Source organism: Myodes glareolus, chromosome 5 (assembly GCF_982192425.1).
Source record: "Myodes glareolus chromosome 5, mMyoGla1.1, whole genome shotgun sequence".
In the NCBI taxonomy this organism is placed as follows: Eukaryota; Metazoa; Chordata; class Mammalia; order Rodentia; family Cricetidae; genus Myodes; species Myodes glareolus.
The window spans coordinates 95,226,628-95,248,457 of NC_142030.1; positions in this window are offsets into that span (position 1 = coordinate 95,226,628).

Below are 21,830 nucleotides of genomic sequence, written 5' to 3' on the forward strand. Positions count from 1 at the left end.
AGTAGGGGGTGAGGGCTTCCAATCCTCAGCCCATATTAATTTTTCTGTTGCTGTGACATATGGCAGTGACCAAAGCCACTTAAAGAAAAGAGGCTTAGTTTAACTCACAGTTCCAGAGGGACAGAGTCTCTTAGGGAAGACATGGCAGCAAGAGAAGGAAGCAGAGAGATCATATTTTATCCTCACAGGGGAAGCAAAGAGAGGGAACAGGAAACAAAAGTAAGGCTATAAACACTCAAAGCCCACCCCTAGTAGTACACTTTTCTCTCCTACAGACTCTGTAACCTTCCCAAATAGTGCCACCAACTGGGGAGCAAGTGTTCAAACACATGAAGCTGTGAGGGACATTTGTCATTTGGACCACAACATCCTCATTTAAGTAACTAGATAATCTCAGGAAACTTTTCTGTATGGATCTCAGCTTATCATGCATAAAATAGGGGGCCTATAACCCAACAAAACTATAAGCAGTTTATATCCACTTAGAGGAATCCAAGCCAACGGAACTCAGAGATACTTGCACATAAGTGATTTTTGCAGTACTCTTCACACGAACTTAAGTTATGGAACTAACCTAGGCGTCTAACTATAGAGGAATGGATAAGGAACATGTGGATTGTATACACAAGGAAATTTTATGCATCTGTGAAAAAATAAAATTGGGTCCTTTGCAGAAAAAATGGATGCAGCCTAAGACAACCATATCGTAGAAATTAAGCTGGTATCAAGTAGACAAATGTCACATTTTCCCTCAATTGTGAGTCTGAGACTTTATAGCTACGCAGAATCATGCATGTACCAATAACATCAAAGTAGAAGTGAAACTATCCATGGAATAGATGAAAGGGGAAGAATAGGAAAGTAAAGAAGGGGAAAAGAGAGGAGGGAAGGGGAGAGGAGGAGAGAGGAGAGGAAGGGAGAAGAGGGGAGAGGAGAGGAGGGGAGGGAAGGGGAGGGGAAGGAGGGAAGAGAAGGGAAGTGAAAGGGAAGGGGAAGGGAAAGGAAGAAGGGAGGAGAGGAAAGGGGAGGAAAGGAAAGGAAAGGGGAGGAGAGGGGAGGAGAGGGGATGAGAAGAGAGGGGAGGGGAGGGAAGGGGAAGAGGGAGGAGAGGAGAAAAGAGGGAAGAGGAGGGAAGAAGAGGGGAGGAGAAGGGAGAAGAAACACATTAGATACTTTCATGAAAATGACCTTATATAACTATCTTATTTATGGTTTCTACTGACAAAATAACAAGATCATAAGCAACTTGGAGAGGAAAGGATTTCTTTCATCTGACACTTCTAGGCTACAGCCGGTCAATCACTAAGGGATGCCAAGGCAGGAACTTTAGCAAGGCAGGAACCTGGAGGCAGAATCTGGTGCAGAAGCCATGGAGAGTGCTGCTTATTGGCTTGTTCCTCATGGCTTGTTCCATCTGTTTTCTTATGGCCCCCAACCGGGGATGGTGCTGCCCACAGTGACTGAACGTCTCATATTAATCATCAGTCAAGAAAATGCACCACAGGCTAATCTGGAAGGAGAATTTTCTCTGTCCAGATTCCCTTTCCTAAAATGACTCTAACTGTGTCAAGTTGACATAAAGCTGGCAGTATAATAACCCTGTGTAATAATAAAAATAGTAGCATCACTTCGCAATGCACAGGGTGGTGGTGCTGGCCAGCCGGCGAGACTCTGGGTATGGTTCCTGTCTCCAGTGCAATCACAGACTTCTCAAAGATGCCTCATGAGATTTTGCCAAATTCATTCATGGCAAGCTTGGAGCTGTGCCTGGCCCTCCCTTCACAGAATCTATGACAGTGTTCTCCAAAATGAACACCACTATAACTCTGACTCCCATACCCCATCGCCCAGACATTTTAGTGTTCTTAGAATTCATTGTCAAGTTTAAAAGAAAAAAAGCAGTGGACAGAGAAAGAAAACATTGAAATTAATAATCATTTTGGTCTCTATCATTCGAGGAATAGAACATTAAAAGCAACAGAAATTTCTGAAGTATCAAATATAAACAAGAAAAATAGTTCATTTGGTCTAAAATAAATACGGTTTTATAATTTATAGTTTTACGTGGTAAAAACTTTAAGAGGTAGGAAGAAGATTTTTGAAAATCTTTCAAGGGATAAAGAAGCAGACATAATTTACCAGGGTCACAAAATGCATAAAGTCATAAAGCTCACAAGGCCCCTCCCCAAGGTAGTACACGGAATAACAATTACTGAAGTGAGAACGTTCTTCTGTGGGACTGTCTGCAAGTCCTGCAGGAATGAAGGAAATCTATGACATATGAGAGCTTTCCTGAGTTAAAGCCCATGGTGAGGTGGGATTTTCAGTGAGGTAGTTATGTTTGAGTCTACCACACTCCTGTATGCAACCCTCACCCACTCTTTTGTAGTAGCCCCCCACCAATGCTCCTGTAATTAATCCAAACTCCTTGTAATTCCTCACTCATGTTCTTGGGGGTAACTCCACAGCCATGCTTCTTTGGGCAAACCTCACCCCTGATCCTGTAAGTCACCCCCACCCCTGCTCTTATTAGTAGCCCCTCTCCCATGCTCCCATGGTAACCCTCACTTCTGCTCCTGTAAGTACTCCCTCACCCATGTTCCTGTTAGCAATTCTCCACCCCTTATGGTGGTTTGAAAGGAAATGACCCCCAAAGGAAATGGCATTATTAGGAGGTGTGACCTTGTTGGAGGAAAGGAAGTGTGTCACTGTGGAAGCGGGCTCTGAGGTCTTATATATACTCAAGCTATGCCCAGCAAGACAGACCACTTGTTGCCTGCAAGATGTAGGGCACTCCATGACATCCCCAGTACCATGTCTTCCTGCTCATCACCATGTTACCTCCTGGTGACAATGGACTAAACCTCTGAAAATGTAAACCATCCCAGTTAAATGTTTTTCCTTTATAAGAGTTATTGTGGGCACTGCTGAGGAGTTCTACCCAGAGAGGTGAGTGGGTGCTCACCTGGGCGGCCGGCCTGTCCACGAAGAGAGCACAGTCCCTCCCGCCTCGGCTTCTGCGGCAGGGTCTTCGGTGTTCCACAGGACCCCTCCCTGCCCCCACTGCTGCCGCCCTTTTGTCTCCTGGGTCCTGGGAAGACGAGCTAGCCCTGTTGCAGTGCTGAGGAGTTCTACCCAGAGAGTGCTGAGGAGCTCTATCCAGAGAGTGCTGAGGTGTTCTACCCAGAGAGTGCTGAGGAGTCCTACCCAGAGAGTGTTGAGGAGTTCTATCCAGAAAGTGCTGAGGAGTTTCATCCAGAGAGGAGGAGATGGGCAGGCGCCAATGCAAGAATTCCTCCAACAACCTGAAAGGGAACATGACATCTCCAGAATCCAGGGAGAACGAAACTAGAAGAATTGAACACCCTACTCCAGAAGAAATAGAAGAAATCGACTCTAAGCAGATCTATATGAAAATAATAGAGGAACTTAAACAAGAGGTGAAAATCTGCCATAAAGAAATGGAAGATAAGTATAACAAAAAGATTGAGGAAATGAGTAAAGAAATGGAAGAGAAATATACCAAAAAGTTTGAAGAAATGAGTAAATCCGTAAATGAAATTCTGGGAAACCAATAAAAAACAATCAAACAGGTAATGGAAACAGTTCAAGAATTGAAAACTGAAATGGAGTCAATGAAGAAATCACAAACCGAGGGCCGGCTGGATATGGAAAATATAGGTAAACGAACAGAGACTTCAGAAACAAGCATAACCAACAGAATACAAGAGATAGAAGAAAGAATCTCAGACTCTGAGGACACCATAGAGAAATTAAACACTCTGACCAAAGAAAACAGCAAATCCAACAAATTCTCATCACAAAACATTCAGGAACTGTGGGACACAATAAAAAACCCAAATCTAAGAATAATAGGAATTGAAGAAGGAGAAGAATTGCAGATCAAGGGTCCAAAAAATATATTCAACAAAATTATAGAAGAAAACTTTTCCAACCTAAAGAACGATATCCCTATGAAGGTTCAAGAAGCATAGAGAACACCGAATAGACTGGATCAAAAAAAAAACATCACCTCGCCATATAATAATCAAAACACAAAACAGTCAGATTAAAGAAAGAATATTAAGAGCTGCAAAGCATAAAGATCAAGTAACTTATAAAGGTAAACCTATCAGACTTACACCAGACTTCTCTATGGAAACTATGAAAGCCAGAAGGTCCTGGATAGAGGTACTGCAGAAACAAGGAGACCATGGATGCAAGCCTAGACTACTATACCCAGCCAAGCTATCGTTCACTGTCAAAGGAGAAAACAAAATATTCCAGGATAAAAACAAATTTAAGCAATACGTAGCTACAAATCCAGCCTTACAGAAAGTATTAGAAGGCAAATCACAACCCAAGGAATCCAACATTCCCAACACCGCCTACAATAACTCAGACATCTAGCGACCCTTCACAAGCACAACTCAAAGAAGGAAAACACATACACTCTAGTACAAAAAAAATGACCGGAGTCAACAACCACTAGTCATTAATATCAATGGACTCAATTCACCTATAAAAAGGCACAGACTTAGAGATTGGATACGAAAACAGGATCCAACATTCTGCTGTTTACAAGAAACACACCTCAACCACAAAGACAGACATCTACTCAGAGTAAAGGGCTAGAAAAAGGTTTTCCAAGCAAACAGACCTAAGAAACAAGCAGGTGTGGCCATTCTAATATCTAACAAAGTTGACTTCAAACTAAAATCTATCAGAAGAGATAGAGATGGACATTTCATACTCATAACAGGAACAATTCATCAGGAGGAAGTCTCAATCTTGAATATCTATGCCCCTAATATAAAGGCACCCACTTACGTAAAAGAAGCACTTCTAGAACTCAAGGAACTCATCAAACCACACACACTAATAGTAGGAGACTTCAACACATCTCTCTCACCAATGGACAGATCAATCAGACAGAAACCCAACAGAGAAATATGAGAATTATTGGAGGTATTGAATCAAATGGACTTAACAGATATCTACAGAACATTCCACCCAAATAGGAAAGAATATACCTTCTTCTCTACAGCCCATGGAACCTTCTCAAAAATTGAACACATACTTGGTAACAAAGCAAACTTCCACAGATACAAAAAAATATTAGTAACCACCTGTGTCTTGTCAGATCACCATGGATTAAAGTTAGTATTCAACAACAATGCTACCCCCAGGAAGCCATCAAACTCATGGAAGTTGAACTGTCAACTATTAAATCACCCCTGGGTCAAGGAAGAAATAAAGAAAGAAATTAAAGTTTTCCTTGAATTTAATGAAAATAAAGACACAACATACTCAAACCTATGGGACACTATGAAAGCAGTACTAAGAGGAAAGTTCATATAACTAAGTGCCCAATTAAAGAAAGCAGAGAAAGCACACATTGGAGACTTAACAGCACAGTTGAAAGCTCTAGAAAAAAAAAAGAAGCTGATTCACCCAGTAGGAGTAGAAGACTGGAAATAATCAAACTGAGGGCTGAAATCAACAAAATAGAAACACAGAAAACAATCCAAAGAATCAAGAAACAAAAAGCTGGTTCTTGGAGAAAATCAACAAGATCGACAAACCCCTATCCAAACTAATCAAACGGCAGAGAGAGAACATGCAAATTAATAAGATCAGAAATGAAGAGGGGGACATAACCACAGACACAGAGGAAATTCAGAGAATCATTAGATCTTACTACGAAAGTTTATATGTCTCAAAGCTGGAATATGTAAAAGAAATGGACATCTTTTTAGATAAGTACCTTATACCAAAGTTGAACCAAGAACAGGTGAACATTCTAAATAGACCTGCTAGTCATGAAGAATTAGAAGCTCTTATAAAAAATCTCCCTACCAAAAAAAGCCCAGGACCAGATGGTTTCAATGCAGAATTCTACCAGAACTTCCAGGAAGAGCTAATACCTATACTCCTTAATGTATTCCATAATATAGAAACAGAAGAGTCATTGCCAAACTCCTTTTATGAAGCTACAGTTACCCTGATACCAAAACCACACAAAGACACAACCAAGAAAGAGAATTACAGACCAATCTCACTCATGAACATCAATGCAAAAATTCTCAATAAAATACTGGCAAACCAAATCCAGGAACACATTAGAAAAATTATCCATTATGATCAAGTAGGCTTCATCCAAGAGATGCAGGGCTGGTTCAACATACGCAAATCTATCAATGTAATCCATCATATAAATAAACTGAAAGAAAAAAAAACATAAGATCATTTCATTGAATGCTGAAAAAGCATTTGACAAGATTCAACCCCCATTTATGATAAAGATGTTGGAAAGACTGGGGATACAAGGATCATACCTAAATATAATAAAAGCAATATACAGCAAGCCGACAGCTAACATCAAATTGAATGGAGAGAAACTCAAAGCCTTTCCACTAAAAACAGGAACACGACAAGGCTGTCCACTCTCTCCATACCTCTTCAATATAGTGCTTGAAGTTCTAGCAATAGCAATAAGACAACATAAGGGGATCAAGGGGATTCAAATTGGAAAGGATGAAGTTAAACTTTCGTTATTTGCTGACGATATGATACTGTACATAAGCGACCCTAAAAACTCTACCAAAGAACTCCTATAGCTGATAAACACCTTTAGTAATGTGGCAGGATACAAGATCAACTCCAAAAAAATCAATTGCCCTCCTATACACAAAGGATAAAGAAGCAGAGAGGGAAATCAGAGAAACATCACCTTTCACGATAGCCACAAATAGCATAAAATATCTTGGGGTTACTCCAATAGGAAGTGAAAGACCTATTTGACAAGAACTTTAAGTCTTTGAAGAAAGAAATTGAGGAGGATACCAGAAAATGGAAAGACCTCCCCTGCTTTTGGATTGGAAGAATCAACATAGTAAAAATGGCAATTCTACCAAAAGCAATCTATAGATTCAATGCAATCCCCCATCAAAATCCCATCAAACTTCTTCACAGACTTTGAGAGAACAATAATCAAGTTTATATGGTAAAACAAAAAACCCATGATAGCAAAAACAATCTTATACAATAAAGGAACTTCTGGAGGCATTACCATCCCTGACTTCAAACTCTATTACAGAGCTACAGTACTGAAAACAGCTTGGTATTGGCATAAGAACAGAGAAGTCGACCTATGGAATCGAATACAAGACCCGGATATTAACCCACAAACCTATGAACACCTAATTTTCGACAAGGGAGCTAAAGGTATACAATGGAAGAAGGAAAGCATCTTTAACAAATGGTGCTGGCATAACTGGATGTCAACCTGTAGAAGAATGAAAGTAGATCCATATCTATCACCATGCACAAAAATCAAGTCCAAATGGATTAAAGACATCAACATTAATCCGTCCACTTTGAACCTAATAGAAGAGAAAGTGGGAAGTAGTCTACAAGATATAGGCACAGGAGGCCACTTCCTAAGTAGAAAACCAGTAGCACAGACGATAAGAGAAACAATGAATAAATGGGACCTGCTGAAACTGAGAAGCTTCTGTAAAGCAAAGGACACTGTCAGTAAGACAAAAAGGCTACCTTCTGACTGGGAGAAGATCTTCACCAACCCCTCATCAGACAAAGGTCTGATCTCCAAAATATACAAAGAACTCAAGAAACTAGACACTGAATCCCTAATTAACCCAATTAAAAAATGGGGTACTGAACTGAAAAGAGAATTCACAACAGATGAACTTCGAATGGCCAGAAGACACTTAAGGTCATGCTCAACCTCCTTAGAGATCAGGGAAATGCAAATCAAAACCACTTTGAGATACCATCTTACACCTGTCAGAATAGCTAAAGTCAAAAACACCAATGATAGCCTATGCTGGAGAGGATGTGGAGTGAGGGGAACACTCGTCCATTGTTGGTGGGAATGCAAACTCGTGCAGCCACTGTGGAAATCAGTGTGGCGGTTTCTCAGGAAACTGGGAGTCAATCTCCCTCAGGACCCAGCAATTCTACTCTTGGGAATATACCCAAGAGATGCCCTATCATACTACAAAAGTATTTGTTCAACTATGTTCATAGCTGCACTATTTTTAATAGCCAGAACATGGAAACAACCTAGGTGCCCCTCAATAGAAGAATGGTTAAAAAAAGGTGTGGAACATATACACATTAGAGTTCTACTCAGCGGTAAAAAAAACAATGACATCTTGAATTTTGCATGCAAATTGATGGACATAGAAAACGCTTTACTGAGTGAGGTAACCCAGACCCAAAAAGAGGAATATGGTATGTACTCACTCATAAGTGGATTCTAGCCATAGTTAAAGGTCTGTGAGTCTATAATTTGTGATCCTAGAGAAGCTAAATAAGATGGTGAACCTGAAGAAAATCATATAGTTATCCTCCTGGATATTAGAACTAGGCAAGATTGCCAGGCAAACTCGGATGCATGGGGGGTAGGGGGGTGGAAATAGGGGAAGATGGTTAGGGAGAGGAGAGAGGGGGAGGATTGGGGATGGCTTGGGGGAATGGGAGGGGGGAGGGAGGAAGGATGGTTCTGGGAGCAGGGAAGTTTATATCTCAACTAAGGGAGCCATTTTAGGGTTTGCAAGAGATTTGATTCTGGAGGGGTTCCCAGGCCCAAGGAGAGGTCCCCAGATTGTACTCTGGGCAGCAGAGGAGAGGGTGCCTAAACTGGACTTGGCCCATAACCATACTGACGAATATTTTGCATGTCACCACAGAACCTTCATATAGCGATGGATGGAGATAGAGACAGAGACACATATTGGAACACTGGACTTAACTCCCTAGGTCCAAATGAGAAGCAGAGGGAGGGAGATCGTGAGCAAGAAAAGCAAAATCAGAGGAGGCCTTCATCCGACGATGGATGGAGATAGAGACGGAGACTCACATTGGAGCACTGGAAGTCAGGACCGCGAAGGGTGCGTTCACCCACTGATACAAGGGGACTGATCGAATGAGAGCTCACCAAGGCCAGCTGGACTGGGACTGAACGAGCATTTGATCAAACCGGATTCTCTGAATGTGGCTGACATGGGGGCTGACTGAGCCCCCGAAGTCCAAATGAAGACTGAGAAGCCATTGACAATGGCACTGGGTCTTGTTTCGTCTGCATGGACTGGCTTTTTGGGATCCTGGCCTGTTTGGATGCTCACCTTCCTGGACCCGGCGTGAGCGGGGAGGAACTTGGATTCCCCACAGGACAGGAAACCCTGACTGCTCTTGGGAATGGTGAGGGAGGAGGAGAGGGAGTGGGGGGAGCGGGAGGGTATTGGGAGGAGGGGAGGAAGTGGAAAGAGTGTTTTCGGATACTTGAATAAACAAACAAACAAACAAACAAACAAAGAGTTATTGTGGTAATGGTATCTTTTAATAGCAATAGAGATTCCACCTAAAACACTCAGGCTCCTGTAAGTAATCCCTTATCCCTGCTCCTGTAGTAACCCCTAACCCCTGCTCCTGTAAGCAACACCTCACCCCTGCTCCTGTAAGCACTCCCAAACTTTCTGATTCACTAAGCTAGATGGGTGGAGTCCTTTCTTTGCTCCACTGTTGGTGCCTTATATGAGTTGAATAAAAATTGTTTCTGTCTCCCCAGAAAAAGTCACACAACAAACGTGCTGTTGAAAAGAACTCTTGTATGAGTCTTGCAATGACATAATAAAAATAAATGCTTTGAAAATACTATATTACATTTCAGTTCTTCATAGCGTAACAGGACGGGGGACTGTTGTCATATTGGTGACTGCTAGAGAAACAAAGTCTGGGGGCGCAGGTCAGAATCCGAATCTGCAGTGTGGGTTTAGAACTAATGGTTGGCACTAGTAACAGAAGAGAACCGTTTTCTCGAATCTGAATGGAGATGCATGAGACGTATGTCACAGCCTGTGTGACCGGAACAAAAGCTGCGCTGTTCCGAATCATTTGTTTTCACCCGGACAGAGTTTCTCCCAAGTGTCTTATGGATCTATTGTACAACACTGACGACCACTCACAGCAAAGGGATGCAAAACTTAGTCCATGTCTAAGCATTCTTAGCACACATAAACACACAGACAAACACACACGCGCAAGCACACACTCACGCACACATATTAAAGACTGGATTTTTTTTAATGTTAAGGTGTCTTACAAACTCAAATACTCGTGTTTTTGGAAGCATCTTTCTTTCCTCATTCCTCACAGCCTCATGCACGACAGACGGAGGCACAGTTCCTGAAGACCAAACATCTCCAGGACCTGAACTCGGGCTGGACAGGCAGGTGTCCCACAGCAAGACTGAGGCCAGTCCCCACCGCAGCTCCTGCATCCCACACATGTCACATATGTGGTATGTGACATAGATCAATGCTCAGCAAGTGGTTGCTGAGAACTGGCAAGACCTCTGTGTTCTTTTCATCTGTACTCATGTACAGTTGGCTACAAAACTTGGGCAGCCCAGAACAAAGTAAAGATTGGTGTCCCTTGCTCAAAAAAGTAGGGGGAAGTAACACTAAAGGACTCCATGGTGGTCCCGTGTTCTGTGGTCTCTCTCATTACTTGTCAGTATATTTTGCTACTTAAAGTCATTCTAAGAAACAGTGTGGATTGGAATTATCAGGGAGGTGGGAACTGTGCATCTTTCCATCCTGCAGTACTAGGAAGACTACAAAGGCTGTGTGCGCAGGAAAGCACCTGGCCTAGGTAGAGCCCTAACATATTAAAGAATAAACGACAAAATCCAAGCGCCATGAACTTGCATTTACAGCCATCATCAAAATCAAGGTCATCTGCATGACCTTGGTAGTAGGCAGAGGGCACAGATGGCGACCTCCTCTCCTCCCTGGAAATACCACCAAGGAAGCCTTTTGCTTAACCGATTGCAAGCCAGATTTGATCCCACACAACAAAGTCCTTCAATCATATCTAAAATGTTCAAGCAAGTGAATTTCTCTCCTCTCTAACCAACAAAACCAGAAGGAGAAAGAACTGGGAAAGTATGCTATTGATATAGAGAATGCTAGTTGGAGGAAATTGCTGGGTTTTATTTACTCATATTCCCTTCTATGCATGAAGAGATTGGCAAGATATTATATCATAATTATGGACTTCCATAGCAGCTTGAGAATCAATGGTTCCTATTGTTCTAAGTCTTTTGCCCATGGGCTTCAAGATTGTAGCATACACACACACAAAGATAGAAACTAATTACATTGCATATTTATACTTCCACACTTCCCTCCATTAACCGTATAATTCCCCATGGGTTCTAATTAGCTCAATCAGGCTGGGAGGAGTACAAATTTAAGCAATTTCAAATAAATATAGGGTTTGCTACCACCACAAAATCTGGCAAAATGCTAGCCTTACAACTATAACTTAGAACTGTAGCTTATCTTTCATTCATGGGAGGGAAAAGAACCCAACTGGGTAGCATTGTTATTGTGCTTAGATTTAATAGTTTCTTTTTTTAATGTTTTTAATTGAAATAGAATTACATCTCTTAAATAATCCTAACCTGACTGTGTTGCGTTTGGGCGCTTTCTTGCAATTGGATGAGGAGAAAGAATCTACTTGGTTTAAATGTCTCCTGAGCTTGAGAGCTCCATGGCTCTGAAGGTTGCATCCAGGAATAAGAACCCTGTGCTCTTTCGTCCCCAGTTCATAATGGGCGTGACCTAGAAGTCTCAGCCTGTGTGGGCTGTAATAAACAGTGCTTATCCAAAGGGCTTTCCTGAGGGGACACACTGGGAAAATAAGCTTAATTACTCCAGGCACTTGCCAGTGGTTTCGAGTTTAAGAAAAGGTGTTGTTTTGTAAAAAGGAAAGCACATAAGGCTTCTCTTACCATAAACAAGCCCAGTGTCAGAGTCTCTCCTGCTGGCCGTCAGCTCATTATTAATTCATCTGGCTTCAGCATCGAGGGCCTAATCAGAGACAGGGCTCCTGCCGCTGCAGTTACAATCAGCTCAAAGCCAAATGGCCTCCCTCCTGCAATCACCCTCCGCAAACCTGCGGAGGACTCCTAATGAAAGGGATCATTTGGAAGGGAGCTGCTGTACTAAGACCGGGTCGGCAGTGTCTAATGGCTGGAGCTCTGGGACTCGCGGCAGCTTTCCTCTCCTGACACAGCCAGTCCTGGTGTCGGGGAAGCTCAAGGAGAACAGAGCGATCAGAGGTCCCCAGATAGCTAGAGATGATCTGGGAATGTTTCCAGGCTTTCAACTCGCGAAAAGATTGCTGTTTCTAAACATGAGACCCTTAGCTGGTCCCTGGAGTGTGTATGCTTCCCCTTCACAGCCTGACCAGCCAGGAACCGCTCAAACACCTGCTATCCACCACTGGCTCCCCAGAGGCAGCGTCTTATTAGTAACAGTGTTTGGCATTTTTCTAATGCTGTGACAACACAGCATGACTAAGCAACTTAGAGAGGGAAGGATTTGTTGGGGGCTTATGGCTCTAGAGGGATGGGGCCATGACCATCATGGTGAGGAAACACTGCAGCAGGCAGCCTTGTCAGCAGGAACAGCAGCTGAGAGCTCACATCTGAAAACCAACAAGAAATAGAGTGCCCTGGGAAGAACATGGGTTTTAAAACCTTGAAGACCACCTCCAGTGACATTCTTCCTCTAGCAAGGCACATCTCAAAACCTATCCAAAGGGTGTCACCAAATATTCAGATTCCTGAGAATATGGGAGACATCTCACTCAAACAACCACTGTGACAAATATTTAAATACTGAAGCCAAGCATGGTGGCCCATATGTGTAATCCTAGCATTCAGTAACTTAGAAGGCTAAGAAAGGAGAATTAAGCATCTGAGGCCTGTTGACAGAGGTTTCTCTCCAGCCCTGCCCCACAGCTGTTCAGTCCCAAAGAAACACACAGAGGTCTACATTAGTCATAAACTGGTTGGCCTATTAGCTCAGGCTTCTTATTAACTCTTATAACTGATATTATCCCATAATTCTCATCTGTGTTAGCCACATGGCTTCGTACCTTTATCAGTGAGGCATTCTCATCTTGCTTCTTCTGCATCTGGGTGATGGCTGCAGACTGAATCTTTCCTCTCCCAGAATTTTCCTATTCTCATTGCCCTGCCTCTACTTCCTTCCTGGTCACCTCACCTATACTTCCTGCCTGGCTACTGGCCAATCAGCATTTTATTAAACAAGTACAAGAAACGAATCTTTACAGGGTAAACCACTATCCCACAGCATATGCCAGCCTAGGCTGTACACTGAAAAGGTTGGGTTTTGTTTATTTGGTCACTTAAAAAGATAATAGATACATAGATCGAATCATAGATGAATGATAAACAAATATACTGTAGATATGTAAACATTGAGTCAGATAGACTCATGACAGAAGGCTTGATAGACAGATGATAGATAGACAGATACATAGATGATAGATAGATAGATAGATAGATAGATAGATAGATAGATAGATAGATAGATAGATAGATAGATGTATGCATGCATGCCATGCATGCCATGGTGGTTTAAATAGAAATGGCCCACACATTCATGTGTTTGAATGCTCAACCCATAGGGAAAGGCACTATTAGGAGGTGTGACTTCGTTGGAGTAGGTGTAGCCTTGTTGCAGGAAGTGTGTCACTGTAGAGGCAGGCTTTGAGGTCTCATAAGCTAAATCTATATGCCCAGTGTGGCATACATCAAGATGTAGAACTCTCAGCTCCTTCTACAACACCATGTCTGCCTGTATGCACCCATGCTTTCCATCATAATTATAATGGACTAAATCTCTGAAACTGTAATACAGCTCCAATTAAATATTTTCCTTTTTTATGAGAGTTGTTGTGGTCATGGTGTCTCTTCACAGCAATAGAAACCCTAAGACACATGCATACATACATACATACATACATACATACACACACATGTACGTGCGTACATACATACTGAGAGGTAGGGAGGAATAAAAAGAAAAGGTCGAGAAGGGTTGAAGTGGGGAGAATTAGACCTCTCCATTGAAGCTGCATTGCCAACTTTGTAATGTGGACTGTGTTTTACGGTAGGTCATCATCTGAAGTCTGACCACACAGTCTTCTCAGCAGTTTGTTGTTCTGTTGTAAGAACTGTCAGCATGGCGGCCTCTCACAGCTTCTTATACCGCATGGGGTTGCCTCACCTCTCACAATTTGTCTCCTGGCTGACTGGGCTAAACTCTATGCATGTGCAAACTTCATCCTAAGCTCCGGGAATGATCAATGAAACCTATCACTCAGAGGCATCAACTCAGGGACCACTGCTCTGTTTTAGATCAGCAATATTTGTGCAATCACTCGGAGGCTTATTGCCTTTTGCCCAAGTGTTTTATAAAAATGAGGAGGAAACCGAACAATGAACACACTGATACAAGGGATAACAAGAACAGGTCATATAGACTCAACACCGTTGAGACAAAGCTGCAAATCACCAGGCAGAATGAAGACAGAGAATCTTTCACCTTAATCAGATTCTCATTGGCTTTACACAGCTCAATTGTGTATTCAATTAATTGTGAAGAAAAAGAACACAATTAAAGAACATGTACCAACTGCTGGCCATGAATCATAAATGACTGTGCTTAAAGACCTGAAGAGAAAGTTGGAATTGTATTACATTTTAGCAGTCCACAAATAGAACATCCCCCTAGCTTCTTCATAGCCCATAAATCAGTCTATTGTCTGGCTTTTCTGCCCTTGTAGAAATTGTCAAGAATAGATGATGTTTGGGGATGAGAGCTACCTGTACTTATGGACAAGAAGAACAAAAACACTGCCTCTACACTGATATTGATTGAAAAGAAAATTACCTAATGAAAATAAAACCCAACTGAAGAGAACCAGCCATGAACCTCTCAGCAGGACAGAGACTACCTGGAAAAGTAACACAACTGGGATAGGAAGCCATCACCCTCCACACAAAGTTATTTGTGACTGTGGGTGTCACGATAGCAAAGTTTTAGAGTCAGTGAACCTCAATAGAAAACTAGCTAAAGAGCCAGCAGAGACCCTTATAGCAGTACAGTAGACTACTAGCTCTCAGAAGTCACATGGAGTGGTGTCTAGATTGCATCACTAAGATAAGTAAGCACACAAAGCATTCTCTGGGACTGAGGTTCAGGCTGTAAAGTGCCCCATATGTAAGCATGAGGACTTGGGTTCAATCAATCCTCAGAACTCGCATGAAACAGCTTCACGTGAAGCTTGTATTACTTCACTACAAGTAAAGCATACTACTCCCCATGCTTGTAATCCCAGCACTGGGGAGACAGAGGTGACAAGGTCCCTAAGGGTTCATCAGCCACCTTAGCCTGTTGGAAAACTCCAGGACATTAAGAGATTCTCCCTCAAAAAAAAACAAGGTGGATGGCACCTGAAGAAGGAGAACCAAAGTTGACCTCTGTTGCATATGCACACACACATACACACACAAGCACTCATGCACACACATGCATGTGCAGATACACATGCACACGCACACACACACACACACACACACACACACACAAGTTCTATGACTCCTAGTGTAAGAATGATGGAGGAATGGATAGTCACATAATTTGCTTATTTCATAGAGATTTAAAATATTTAACTACAGAGGATATTGACAATACAGTAAAATGTGCATAGAAAATTCTCTAAACTCTTCTTTTGTGTATAACTGACTTTTGAAGCATATAGATATTTCACCTATTTAAAAATTAAATTAAATTAAAATTAGTCTTAACTTTATATAGAAAGTATGTGACCCCATTTCCTAGGTGAAGAAACACTGGGTACCAAAGCAGTTAAAAAATAAAATAAAACCTCCCACCACCTTTCTTATGTTGATTTTGGGCAGCAGAATACTTGCTTTCTCAGTGACAGAAGCCCTGAGCAACAGTCCTGATGCTATTGTTCTTGAAGGGGTCAGTCCCTTGATTTCTTTCTCCTTGTCTATCAAGAGGAGGCAATGTTTACTTTGTTTACTTCATATGAGAAAGGAGTAAACAATTTGTCAATGAATATATGCCTTGGAGCCAGTCACAAACAGAAAGAAATTAATCTAATTGCATATAAAATTGGTACTATCCATAAACCACATGAACTACGCATGGTGGCACTGAGGAGGTGGAGGCAGGAGGATGAGAAATTCAAGGTCATCCTCAGCTACACAGTACGTTTGAGGCTCACCTGTGCTACAGGAGATCCTTTTTTCCCAAAACAAACAAACCAAAGTTTAAGGCATTTGTGGGTTTGTTGGGGTATCAGAAGGCAAGACATCTCAAGACGCAAGAAGCTTTAAAGTTGTTCAGTTGGATTTTTGCTGTTGTTGTTGTTGCCACTGCAATTTGTTGACTTGTTTGGGGGAATTGATGTTGGTTCATCTTTTTCCTGTTTCTACACAGAGACAGGGATTCTCTGCGTGGCCCTGGTTGTTCTGGAACTCATTCTGTCACGCTGTAGACCAGGCTGGCCTCACACTCAGGAATCCCCCTGCCCCTGGCTCCCAAGTGCTGAGTTTAAAGGTGTGCACCACCATGACCCCGGTTAATTTTCTGTTGACATTTGTATTAGAATTTCAGGTGTTTTCTTTTTAAACTATAATTATTGTTTTTAAAAGACGGAGTTTTAAACCAAGAATTGTCTTCTTTCTCAAATAAAAATGTAGATTACCACCGACTAGGAATGTACCTCAGTTGGTACATGTCCAGTACATACATAGCCCTAAGTTCCATCTTGACCATCACATAAGATGGTGCACACCTGTAATCCCAAAACTCAAGAGATGGAGGAAATGGGGGGTCAGAAGTTCAAGGCCAGCCCCCTATGCTCTAGCAAGCTGCAAACTTATCTATTGCCACGATAAACACCATGAGCAAGAACAACTTGGGAAGGGAGGGTGTGTTCTATCTTCTAGTCCCAGGTATAATCCACCACTGAAGAAGGTCAGAGCAGGAGCTCAAGGCAGGAACCTGGAGCAGCAATCATGGCAAGATGTTGCTTATTATATTGTTTTCTGGTTCATGCCCAACTAGTTTTCTTATCCATCCAGGACCACATGTACAGGGATGGTGCTGCCCGCAGTGGCCTGGACCCTCCCTCCCATATCAATCATCAATCAAGACATTCCTCGCAGACATGCCCATAGGTAAGTCTGAATAAAGCCGTTCTTCATGTAAGGTCCAACCCCTTCCCAAAGGGACTCTAGGTTGTGTCAAAATATAAAAAATAAAAACTATCATATTGCCCTGTTGAAACAGAAGTTACCAAACAATGCATTCTAGGACGAAAAAAAAAAAGTTCCTATAAAAAAAAAAAGGCTGTGGTGCGGAGTGATTTACCAGTTCTTTTATTCTGTGGGACCAACTGAAAGTACATACTGGACTTCTTTATCTTCTCTGATGGACACACAGCCCAGAGTACTGGTTGGCCATGAAATGCGACACCCCCACCTCCGATAATTTTCCTCTCACCTGAATGAAGAAATACTCATCTTTGAATCCTGTTGTTTATGCCAGGGTTCAGATAAAAGTCCCCTCCACGTTTGATTACCTCTTAAAATAACCTATATTATTCAATGTCAGCACTTGCTCAAATAATAGCTTAAGTATTTACATGGTTATGACGCTGTGCTCAGAGAATCACAGAAGTATTTTTTCTTTCTTCTTCCATAAAAGTGAAACTGTACTGAGCAACATAATGGCCATTTTCATTGCCAAAGAACCCAAGTAATGATTTCTGCAACTTTAAAACTCATATTGGATGACCTAAGCCTCAGAATTTTATTTTTTATTGGTAAAGACTAAATAAAAAAAAAACATTTTAAATCAGATACCATCATCTTCAATCCTTTCCTTATCATTCTCCACATAAAAGTTGCAAGGATCCTGCATTTACTAGAATACTGCATATTCTAGGCTTTGCAAAAAGCATGCTTTAAAATGCACTGGAAAAAAACTATGTGAGGGCACAATAATAACAATCACAGTATCTGTCTCTGGCTGCAAAGGCACTGCCCAATTATTTTCTCCTTTATACTTACATATTTTCGAGATGTCTGCAAAGTACATGGGCAACTTTCATTACCACAAAAGCAGATTTTAAAAAAAGCCATCTTATATATTTCTTATATATTTATGTATGTGTAATATAACCATAGCCATGTCTTTAGTAGACAGTCACCGAAATAAAGTTCCTTTTCCTTAGTCAGAAGACAGCCACTGCTTCCTCCCTTCATCTGTTTCTCTGTATTTCCCATTTTCTGTGATCCGTGGGCCTTGCTCTCTTACTTGCCTGAGTGTCTAACCTTTTGACCTTGTGGCATACTGTTGTTCTCTGCATCTACCAAGTTCACACTTGAGAACCACAAAGGAGTTTTAAAAAAAATTAACCATAACAATAAAAAGAATCCCATGTTAGGGCTAGAGAGATGATGGCTCAGTGGTTCATGGCATTTGCTGTTCTTGCAGAGAATCAGAGTTCAGTTCCCAGCTCTCTGGTAACTCATAACCACCTGTAAATCTGGCTCCAGTGGGATGCACTGCCCTCTTCTGGTCTCTGTGGACAACTGCACTCACATGCACATACCTACATACACAATGCCAAATTTGAAATGAAATTATAAAGGCAATGTCATGCTTTAAGCAAATGTAAGGTTTTGTTCTGGGTTTCACTTGTGACTGCATTAGTTGCTTGTCTCATTCCTGCTGTAAAATCCCTGACAAGGCCACTTAAGGAAGAAACCGTCTGCCTTTGGCACAGTTCATGGAAGCAAGGGAGTTGTGGCGACAGGAGCTGGAGACTGCTGCGCCCGCCCGTTGCAGCCCAGAAGTAAACAGAGATAAATGCTGGTGCTCAGCTCACTCTCTCCTTTCCTGTCAGTCTGGGATCCCAGACAAGGAGGATGACACCATCCACACTTAGGGTTCTCTCACCTAGGTTAACCTAACCTAAATAATCCCTCTTAGGAATGCTCAGCTGTCTCCAGGATGACTGTAAATCTCTTTAAATTGATAATATTAACCACTATAACTGGTATCTTTGATATATATGGACTACAGAACATGTGTACATGTGTGAGTGTGTCTGTATGTGTTTGTGTCTATGTATATCTGGGTCTGTGTTTGTATGTATATGCATGTATAGATATGTATATACATGTGTACCTTTTGTGTGCATGTGTACATGCGTACATGAGCATAAGTGGCTTTGTGGAGCAAGGAGAACAAGTCAAATTCACTAACACTGGAAATCCACGGGGCTGCCTGTTAGTCTTTGAGAAGGATTGGGAGGATAGACCAGAGGGGAGGTATCAAGGCGCTGTTACTGTCAGACACACTTCTGGTCCACACCTACTGTGGCCACAAATGAGCCGCAATCTGAAGAACTCAACTAGCCAATCCTACTCGGGTTTCAATTCTCAGCTCCTTATTGGTCCCAACAGGAGGAAAGGCAAAGTCTACCTCCGTTTTCCCTCCCCACACATGCCATGAAGTCAGCACGGGCCAAGTGCCCTCATGCACGTTGGAGGGCCTCCTGTTTATTTGCAAAGAAAGCCACAGTTGCCTTGTAAAGCCCAGAATTAAGTGTTCTAAACAGATTTCCGTGTTTACAGGACTCTTTCAAATTGCATTACTTTCCCACTAATAAAGTTTTCCTCCTAGCTGCCGCAGTAGAGGAAAACATTTTACAGCTCGCCTTTAAAAATGATGTGGCAGGAGACTGATAACACAACCAGAAATGTGATTCTCCTGATTGGGAATAAAACTAGCCCTCGTGGGCATTCCTCCACAGTAACTAATAGGCTCTAAGCACAAATATCTCTGGTTTTGGAAACATCCAAGGGTAAATGCCTGCTGTGCGTTTTGCAACAAATTGACACATTTTCTTTGGCTATTGTGTTAGCCTGGGTGACCACACTGTACCCTTGGCCTTCAGAACTATTTTTAATAATGCCTGCTGTGTCTGTGCTATGTGGTGACGGGGACCATGCAGGGGCAGGTTCGATGACAACCCAGCACCACGCCAGTGTTCGTGCTGGCTTGGTGTTCATCACCATCCCGCCAGCTTTACTGTGGGAAGAATGAAAATTCTCTCCTTTTGTTGATGTTGTTTTATGTTTCCTAATCCCATTCTCTGTGCTGCGAGATGTATCACAGGACCCTCTGTGCTACTTTGGGCCCTGCAGAAATGTGTCCACAATGCTTTTCTGATCTCAGCTCCACATCTCTGCTCCTGACTCCTCCCTCTAAATGTGAGGGGGACATTTTTTTTCACAGTGAGAAAAACCTGGTCTTTGGAGGTAGGCAGGCCTTGGTTTGAATCTCTACACAGCTTCTATACTGGCTGTAGTCCTGTGGCTATGACAAAATACCTTAATAGAAAGCAATATAGGGAAGAAAGGGCTTGTGTGGTTTTATAGACCATTGTTGCAGGCAAGTCTATTCGGAAACTTATGATTTCACATCCAAGACCAGAACGGAGAGGGAATAAACACATGCCTGGATGCTTGCTTGCTCACCTGCTTGCTAACTGTTCTTTGTTTTGTTTTGTTTTCTCAATTGTATGCAGCTCAGAACCCAGCCTAGGGAATGGTGCTGCCCACAGTGGGCTGTTTCCTACATCACTTAACGATCAAGACAATTCCCCAGAGAACTGCCCACAGGCCAAGCTAGTGTAGGTAATTACATATTAAGTCCCCTTTCCCAGGTAATAGCAGGTTGTGTTAGGTTGGCTATTAAAATGAGCTAGCACAGCCTTTTATGAGGGTTTATGGCTCGGAGTAGATATTTCTAAGGTTCTACTTTATCACTTGATGAGCCAGAGAAAGCAGAAGGAAAGGGAGAAGCCAGCCTCATGGTCTCTTTTAACAACTCATCCCCAATAACATGAAGACATTTCCCACCTCTTGAAAGTTCTGCCACTTCCTAGGAGTAATGCCTGGGAACCAGTCCTGTAACATACAGACCTTGGGAGGATATTAGTCACGTTTAAGCCATAACAGGGCCATCTGTCTGTGGTCCCTCCCTGATGAAACATCATTAGGCAATATGTGAGAACACATAGTTTCAAAGAGCCGAGAAGTTCTTCTCCCACCACATCCCAGACCTTCGGGCCTGTCAGAGTTTCTAACCTCGTTTCTGTCAGTGGGATAAGACATCCTGACAACATGCAGCTTCTGGGAGGTGGGAATTATTCCAGCTCCCAGGTCCAGGTCATCATTTCAGGAAATTCAAGACAGGAACTTCTAACAGTTAGTCACATCAAGAGCCCAGAGAAATGAATGAACATGTGCTTGCTCGCCTGCTTGCTGGTACTCAGCTCGATTTCCCGGTTTGAGCGCAGTTTAGGACCCCGTGCCCAGAGAGTGGTGCCACTCTCAGCAAGCTGGGTCTTCCTACAGCAAGAAGTTTTATTAATACAGTCCTCACAGAGGTGCCTCAGGACGAGCCAATGCAGACAGTCCTCCCTGAGACTCTCTTCCCAGGTGACCCTCAGCTGTGTCAAGTTGACAATTAAAGCCGATCATATCACAGGGGTCGAGGGATGGCTCTCGGTAGCGAAGAGTGCATACCACTCTTGTAGGAGTTATAATGTTTGCTGCCAGTGCCCCTGATGGAGAGCTTACAGTCATTTCTAACTCCAGCGCTAAGGGATCCTATGCCCTCTGGCCTCTGCTGGTACCTGCACTCGTGTGCATATGCCCACTTATACACACACAAATCCACATAACTAAAATTAAAGTAAATCTTTCCATTGAAGAAAGGAAAGCTAACCTTCATACAGAGTTCCTTAAATATGCCTTTTACAGTAACTTAGCCCAGAAATGTCTGTTTGTGGTACTGGGATTGAAGCCGGAA